The sequence below is a fragment of the Capra hircus genome, chromosome 19, assembly GCF_001704415.2.
Source record: "Capra hircus breed San Clemente chromosome 19, ASM170441v1, whole genome shotgun sequence".
Taxonomy (NCBI): Eukaryota; Metazoa; Chordata; class Mammalia; order Artiodactyla; family Bovidae; genus Capra; species Capra hircus.
Genome location: NC_030826.1, coordinates 50,298,115 through 50,306,828, shown reverse-complemented (window position 1 = coordinate 50,306,828; position 8,714 = coordinate 50,298,115). Strand labels below are relative to the sequence as shown.

The 8,714-nt window shown below is 49.9% G+C and overlaps 1 long non-coding RNA gene across 1 annotated transcript; it reads left to right on the top strand.

Annotated features, from left to right (window-relative positions):
• LOC108638232 lies at positions 4,348-6,759 on the top strand. The gene is made up of 4 exons (XR_001919660.1): positions 4,348-4,705; positions 4,993-5,156; positions 6,121-6,218; positions 6,314-6,759. It is a non-coding gene; the product is annotated as an uncharacterized LOC108638232 (long non-coding RNA).

Genomic DNA, 8,714 nt, shown 5'->3' with positions numbered 1-8,714 from the left:
TAGAGTTCTGCTTCACACGGACCTGGCTCTGAGCCATTTCCTGGCAGGAGATCCTGGGCAAGCTCCATGACCTCTCTGTGTGCCTCCGTTTCCTCTTCTTTAAAGCGGGGCAACGACCGTACCTCCATCAGAGGGCTGTTGTGGGATTACGGGAGCCCATGCATGAAAGTGCTCAGCGCTGCGGGAATGGCAGTTACGACTGCCAGTGGAATTCCAGTGTGAGGGGGGAGCTTGCATGCTGCACTCGCTGGCATTGCTGTAATGAGATTTAGCCTGCACTTTGACCAAAACGAGTTCCTGTTTGCTTTATTCTACACTACTAGCAGTAGTGAAGAGCCTTCCCCAGAACTTCCCTGTCCTTCTGTGTCTCTGCCTTTCCCACATCCTCTTCTTTAAAGCTTTAGACCCCGGACCCCAACTCTTGGGGGCAACAGCTCCTGAGAGCCTTCTGGAGCTGTTCATACCTCCTTCTCCTCTCGACTCTCACAGACTGGCTCTGTTCCCTCAAGGGCCAGCTTTACCTTCTGCACCTCGGACTCCTCCAACTCAGTCTTCAGCTCCCAAAATCTGGGAGGGAGATTCCCAGGACAGCAGGTTGGCCTCAGTTTCCAGGCTGCCTGCACCTAGCCTAGAGGCTGCTGTGGCCCTGACACGTGGGAGGAAAGGGATCCTGGACTGAACAGTGGAAGTTCAGATAACACCTCACACCCACTAGGATGGCTGTGATAAAAAAAATATGGAAAGCAGGGAATTCCCTGGGAGTCCAGTGGTTATGACTCAGTGCTTTCACTGCCAAGGATCGGGATCAATTCCTGGTCAGGGAACTAAGGTCCAGCAAGCCATGCGGTGCAGCCAAAACAAAAACAAGCAAAGGAAAACATTGAAAACAATGAGCATTGGTGTGGGTATGGAGACACTAGAGCCCATGCATTGCTGGCAGGAATATAAAACAGTATAGCTGCTATGGAAACAGTTTGGTGGCTGTGCAGTAAGTTACATACAAAATCATCACATGGCTCAGCAATTCCATGCCTAGGTATAATCCCAAGAGAGTTGAAGACAGGTGTTCAAACAAAAGCCTGACCATCACTGTTCACAGCAGCAGTACTCACTGTAGCCAAAAGGGGGAAACAGCCTAATGTCCATAATGAATAACATGGATGAAGAAAATGTGGTCCATCCACACAATGGACTATTATTCAGCCATGAAAAGGAACAAAGTACTGACACGTGCTTCAACATAGATGACCCTTAAAAACAATAAGCAAGTGAAATAAGCCGGAAACAAAAGGCCACCTATCTTATGATTCCATTCACATGAAATATCCAGAGTAACCAAATCAATAGAGATAGAAAGGCCTTTCTTGCTCAGTCCTGTCTGACTCTTTGCAACCCCATGGACTGTAGCCCTGCCACGCTCCTCTGTCCATGAAATTCTCCAGGCAAGAATACTAGAATGGGTAGCCATTCCCTTCTCCAGGGGATCTTCCCGATCCAGTGATTGAACTCTGATCTCTTGCATTGCAGGGAGTTAATTTCCAGGGGACAGGGAGGAGCAGGGAGTGACTGCTAAAGGGTACAGGGCTTCTTTCTGGGATGATGAAAATGTTCTAGAATTGACTGTGGTGACAGTTGCACAACATTGTGAATGTACTACGTGCCATGGGATTGCGCACCTTAAGGTTTTCTTTGTTTGCTTGTGTTTCGGTTTTGGTTGTGCTGGATGTCCAGTGCAGCATGTGGCCTCTTCCTTTCAGCACTGGGGCTTTCTCCATGTGCGGCCCACGGGGTCTTCTCTAGTTGTGGTGCGTGGGCTTAGTTGCCTTGTGGCATGTGGGATCTGAGTTCTCCGACCAGGGATTGAATCCATGTCCCCTGCTTTGGAAGGCAGATTCTTAACCATGGACCACCAGGAAAGTCCCTAAAGTGGTTCTATTTTATGAATTTTACCTAAAAAAAAACCCAAAAACCCAAACACCTAAGGGTCTGACCAGTGGTGGTCAGCAGGCTGGGCCTGAAGCACCAGGTAACTGGCAGGGAAGGAGGGTAGGTGAGTGAATGTGGTGGGCTGGTCCCACCCTGGAGATTCTGTTGGGACATGGGATGTGCATGCCACTATTCACTTATTAGACAGATGTCTATGGGACCCACACAATAACAGATGTAGCCATGGGGCTGAGAGCCTACATCTGCCCCTGCTGGGCCTGCAGCTGGTTCTCTGAACCTCAGGCTTATTATCTGTAGGGTGGGGACTAGAATACTACCTGCCTTCCAGGGTCATAGGAGCATGAAATGGGGCAGGACTTGTATAGGCCAGTGAGCACGTGATCATTGATAGCTGTTGCTCCCCAGTGGATGCCAACCATTCTTCAGGAACCAAGGCAGACGCGGTCCTGGGCACAGGGGGCTTATGTGATGTCTGGAGGGCTGACACTCAAGCTTGAGGAGGAAAAGCGGGAACAATGGCCCATGGACACCAGATATGCTGAACATGGGACTCACTCTTCTGCCGACCCTGCCCCAAACCATTGCCATGTCCAGGTAGTTTCTGCATCGTTTCTGTCTCTTGGCTTCCTGGTTCCCGTTCAGGTGGGCGATAGGTGCTTCTAGCCAAGCTTAGATCCTGTGCGTGCCCAGGTCCAAAAAGGCCTAGGAAAATGAGAGCCCAGAGGGGAGCCTCTGCCTCTTTTGAAGTGCCATCTTTAGATATAGGATGGGGGTTCAGGGGCTGGGCCTTTGGGGAGGAAGTTGTAGGGGAGGAAGCACAGAAGGAACTGATGAGACTGGTCCACGTGTGGCATGCGTGCATGCTCAGCCACTTCAGTTGTGTGCGACCCTGTGAGACCCTATGCGACTGGAGTGTGCCAGGATCCTCTTTCTATGGGATTTTCCAAGGCAAGAATACTGCAGTGGGTTGCCAAGCCCTCCTCCAGGAGATCTTCCTGACCCAGGGATCGAACCTGTGGTATCTCCTGCGTCTTCTGCATCGCAGGTAATTTCTTTATCACTGAGCCACCCAGAAAGCCCTGTCCATATGTGTCCACATGTGCCCAGTTTCGGAAGGGGGCATCAGAGATGGAACATTTTGGGAAACAAGAGCTAGAGCCCGAGTTGGGACAGGCTTGGGGTCCCTGCTGGCCAGCAGGCCCTGGGGAGGAATGTATGGTGGGGGGCAGTCAGTGGTGCAGGGGATGCCACTTGTTGGACTGGGCCTTCAGGGTCTCAGGATGTCCAGCAGCTCCAGACTCAGTGTCTTTACCTGGACATGGGTTGGCCCCGTATCACACAGCCGGCTCCCTCCTGGGGATCCCCAGGGGCCTGAGCCCAGGGCTCCAACAGCACAAGGCTGCTCTGGGCTGCAGCTGCTGCCTGCCGTCTGGGGCCCAGCTGTTCCCTGCTGGCCTCAGCCGCCCCGCCTTGCACAACCACCTGGGCGGCTCTGCATCCCAGCTGCTGGCCTCTGAGGCCCAAGAGGGCAGGAAAGTGGGGCAGACCACCACAACCCCCACCAGTGGCTTGCCCTGAATGGAGGCCCTACTCCCCAGCCAGCCAAGAGCCCACAGCTAGCTTTGAGCTGGGGGAGGGGCCTCAAGTCGAGGTCATGCAATCGCAGAGCTTGAATCTGCCTGGTTTCCCGACCCTTGCTCTCCATCAGCAGGAACCGCCTTCGCTTCACATCCTGGGGCCTTAATGAGAAAAGCCCATCACTTGGAGCCGTCTGGTACAGGGGCTGGGGCCACCTGGTCAGTTCCAGGCCTTTACAAACAACTCTGAGGCATGATGTCAGAAGTTGTCCTCTCCTGGCTGCAGGTGGCCGTTTGTAGGCCTGGCCTGAGCAGCCTTGGGGTCACCTGCAGAAAGGACCCATACGCCCCTCACCGTAGGACTGGGAGTACGTGGGAATCAGAGCCCCCTTTACTTAGGGGTGAGGAAGCTGAGTACCAGATGTGCCCGTCACTCTGCTGCAAGCCCTGCCCTCCCATGCCTGTGAATGGAGGACTGATAGGGTTTTCTGGCCCCAGGCTTGACCCTAGCCCACCCTCCCCACACAGCCCCACCTGGCTGGTGGGCAATCCTGGCTGAAGGACTGTCCTGGATGCCAACCCACAGCTAACCTGGGCTAACTATGGAGTGTCAGGGTCCACTGGGGTCCCCCTGGGACCAGCCACATTCCAAAGCTGAGGGGAGAAAGGCAGTGGGGATGGGAGGGGCTTCCTACACATCTGTGGAGACGGGGCTTCTTGGGGGTGTCACCAGAGTGTCTGCAAAGTGCCAGGGCATGTTCCTCACTATATAGGTGAGAGGGCGCGGGGGAGGTCAGGCTGCCCCAGGCCTGTGGAGAGGGCTAGAGACAGCGCCTCCTTAGCTTTCCCAGCTGCTGGCTCTGCTGAGCCCTAATGAGCTCCAGCCTGCTGGTCCCCATCCGAGCAGCCTGCAGGTCCTCAGCGCTGGCTGCAATAGCGGCTGCAGGCCATGTGACCTTCGGCCCTCCCTCCCTCTCACCCTGTGATCCGCACGTGGCCTCTGGGGAGGCAGAAACAAACCCTCAGATCTGCCACTGGGAACCTTTCAGCGCCAGCGACTTCAAAGGGGGCAGCAGGGCGGCGGGGGCGGCGGATGCTTTTCTTAAAGAGCTACACCACTTTTTAATTCAAAGCAGATCCTGGGAACAGCTGTCAAGCCGCTGCTTGGGAGGGACGAGGAGGTGAGGAGGAGCAGGAAGGTGGCTCCCCTGTCCTCTCCAAATCCCACTGTGTTTGCTTACAGAACTGACTGGAGGGCGGGGCGGTAGGGACTATGCTGAGCACTTTCCTCACACCATCTTGCAGAAGCACCACCACCCTCCACCCAGGAATCAGGATCCACTTCTCAGAGGAGGACACTGAGAGCCAAGAAAGCTCCTGAGTGAAGGGTGTTGATTCTTCTGCCAGCTGGTGGCAGCTTAGAAATGGAACTAATTTCATGAAATTAACAGTGTGATCTCCTTTGCAGGTGTGAGTAGGAGCCGAGATTCTTACCTGTCCAGGTGTCTGCCTGGCCTGGAAGCCACCGAGACCAAATGTGGGGCAGCTCCATGCATGGTGGTCCATGCGTGGGGGTCCCTGACGATCTCACATGCACTCACCGGAGCTCTGTCCCAGGCTTGTCTGCTGGGGGTAAGGGGGCAGATGATGGAAACAGCTGCTCAAGGGACTCCACAATGTGAGGTCAGGAGTGGGCAGAAAACGAGAAAACGAGGCAGAGGGCAGCAGGTGGGAAACTGTCAGGGAAGCCCCCCAGCAGCTGACCTGTGGGCATCACCCTTCTGATGGGAGGCAGCTGAGGAAAGGCCTGGAGAATGGGCTGAGCAGGCGGCTATGAGGCGGAGAGTGCTAAGGGTGGACAGCAGGCCGCCATCAGGAACTCACATTTTTTTTTTTCCTTTGGCAGTGGAAAGCCTGAATGATAATACGGATAATCGCCCAGAGAATCTATGCTGGAAAGTAGATTTAAAACTTACTAAATTTAAATTGCAATTTTACTACAATTATATGTGTCTATATATCTTTATGTATATTTTAAATGCATTCAGCTGTAGTCTAAGCACAGAGTGAGGCAGGGCTGATCCTCCCCAGGTCCAGCTCAGAGGAGCCTCAGAAGCCACTTGCTCTGAGAATGAGCCACAACTTTCCCAAAGAAACAGGTGGAAGGAGCTTTAGTCCCCAGGTCAGCCCAGCCAGGGGCTTTTAAACCTTAACCTACAACCTGAAGTTCTAAGAGAACTAGTTTGGGACATTGTTTCTTTGGAAAATACAGCCTTGGTCCCATTAGGGGCACTGGGGAAAATAACTGCTATTACTGCCCCCTCACCCCCGCATTCAGGTGGGTCCTGGGCCAATGTTGAAGGGAGTCTGGCCTCACCTTCTGACCTGGCTCAAGATTTCCCACAGACACTGAGTGGAATCGCTGCCTGTGATGTTTGTCTGGCTTATCTGCACTGAGCCTCCACCTCCCTGGGTCTAGCTTTACAGATGAAGAATAGAGGCCCAGGCAGCCAGGAGATGTCAAAGCTCTGCTTGGTGTAGGGAGGGGAGCCTGGACCCCAAGCCCTGACCACTGTCTAACCTATATAACATCCAGGACTTCATTCTCTGGATGTACCGTGTGGTGGAGTGGAGCAGAGTTAAACGAGGTTCCAGAGTGAGTCGTACAGGCTGCAGAGAAGACAACAAATGAGGGTATGTTCTGTGTTACCTGCTGTGTAAAAAGGAGGGAGAGAACCTGCATTTGTGTCCACTTAGCTTCTGATACATGCATATGCTCATCTTTGCAGAAAAACAGGAGGGCCACTGTGGAACTGGAAGATTACTTCCTATGTGGGTGACAGTCAGAGTGATGAAGAGGGAGTGACCCTTTTCTGGCTATGGGTCATTTTATATGTATAACTTTTGAATCAAATAATATTTAACTCAAATGAATATTCTCCATAATCAAATTATTAAATAGAGAAAGAATGAAAAAGACCCTAAAATTCAGTCATAAATGATTTTTTGATTCCTTTATTGTATATCAAATCAACATAACCACGCAGAAAAAAAGAGAATTCAAACAGCTTTGAACACCATATTCTGAATTTCAGTGTGATATATTCTGAGGACAAAAATAATTACAAAGAGATCTTGAGATTTCCTTAGTAGGTTTGGTTAGTAGCAGGATTGTTATAGTAATTCCAAAGCTATTTGGAGGGCATTTTGGAACAGAGTAAATTAATAAATATGTTGATGCTGCTGAAAAAGGGTTCTTACTGTCGATAAGGGTTTATTTGGTTGTGCCTTTTTTTTTTTGTATATTGAAAATGGTTTAATATTTACAAATGCATACAGTTCAGTTCAGTAGCTCAGTCGTGTCTGACTCTTTGCGACCCCATGGACCGCAGCACGCCAGGCCTCCCTGTCCATCACTAACTCCTGGAGTCCACCCAAACCCATGTCCATTGAGTCGGTGATGCCATCCAACCATCTCATCCTCTGTCATCCCCTTCTCCTCCTGCATCAGGGTCTTTTCAAATGGGTCAGCTCTTCGCATCAGGTGGCCAAAGTATTGGAGTTTCAGCTTCAACTTCAGTCCTTCCAATGAACACTCAGAACTGATCTTCTTTAGGATGGACTGGTTGGATCCCCTTGCAGTTCAGGGGATTCTCAAGAATCTTCTCCAACACCACAGTTCAAAAGCATCAATTCTTCTGTGCTCAGCTTTCTTTACAGTCCAACTCTCACATCCATACATGACTACTGAAAAAAAACATAGCCTTGACTAGGTGGACCTTTGTTGGTAAAGTAATGTCTCTGCTTTTTAATATGCTGTCTAGGTTGGTCATAACTTTCCTTCCAAGGAGCAAGTGTCTTTTAATTTCATGGCTGCAGTCACCATCTGCAGTGATTGTGGAGCCCCCCAAAATAAAATAAGTCACTGTTTCCATTGTTTCCCGTCTATTTGCCATGAGGTGATGGGACCAGATGCCATGATCTTAGTTTTCTGAATGTTGAGCTTTGAGCCAACTTTTTCACTCTCTTTCACTTTCATCAAGAGGCTCTTTAGTTCTTTTTCACTTTCTGCCATTAGGGTGGTGTCATCTGCATATCTGAGGTTACTGATATTTCTCCCGGCAACCTTGATTCCAAATTGTGCTTCATCCAGCCCAGCGTTTCTCATGATGTACTCTGCATATTAGTTAAATAAGCAGGGTGACAATATACAGCCTTGACGTACTCCTTTTCCTATTTGGAACCAGTCTGTCATACAGTTCAGCCAAGTATAAATATGGAAGGAGGGAAGAAGAGGAAGAATAAGGGGTGGTGAATTCAGGATGCTAGCACTGTCTCCTAGGGGGTCTACAAAGCAGAGGCATCCCGGTAGCAATGAACACGCTCAACTCCAGACCTTGGTCGCTAAATCCCACTCCCCTCTAGCAGGGACTAGGGCTTCCTTGGGAAATGGCATTCAGGGCTAGGGCAGGGACAACCTGGGTAAGCTTAAGACACTTTCTTGTGGCTGAAGTGAGGAAGTGCTCAGAGAACAACAGAAACATCAAAAAGATGCAGGAAAAGTGTGAGTGCTACAGGTGACTGCTGAGTAGCTCAGATTGTTGTATCAATTAAAGATCTCCCAATGTTGTATCATAGTTTGGTGGCAAAGTAAGAGTGGCCCTTCTTCAGAAATACATACTGAGGTATTTAGTGGCAAAGGTGTACAATGCCCTCACTTACTCTCAGATGGTTTCAGAAAAAAAAAAAAAGATACATATACACATAGTGACAAAGAGAGAAAAAAATATACATAGAGAGAAATGATAATGATGAAGCAAATGGGCAACATGCAAACAAATGGTGTGTCTAGGAGATATGCACGCAGGAGTTAGTTTATGTACTGTTCTTGTAACTTCTAAGTTTGAAATAATATGAAAATAAAAAGTTACTGTCCTCCCTTCCCCAAAGAAGCACAGGAGCCAGCTTGAACGGAGGGTCTAACTGGTCAAATGTGGATCAAATTTTAGCATCAAAAGCATAACTGAATGAAGAAAAAGAATCCATGCGTTCATGCTAACATTTAGGAATTTTAAAAAATTCTCAATCAGAAAATGCCTGTTAAGTATAGAGGGAATGATAAGGTTGCAAGACTGATTTTGCACCATAAATGTAATGATGGATTCAGGCAAGGACTATCAGTTGGTGCTA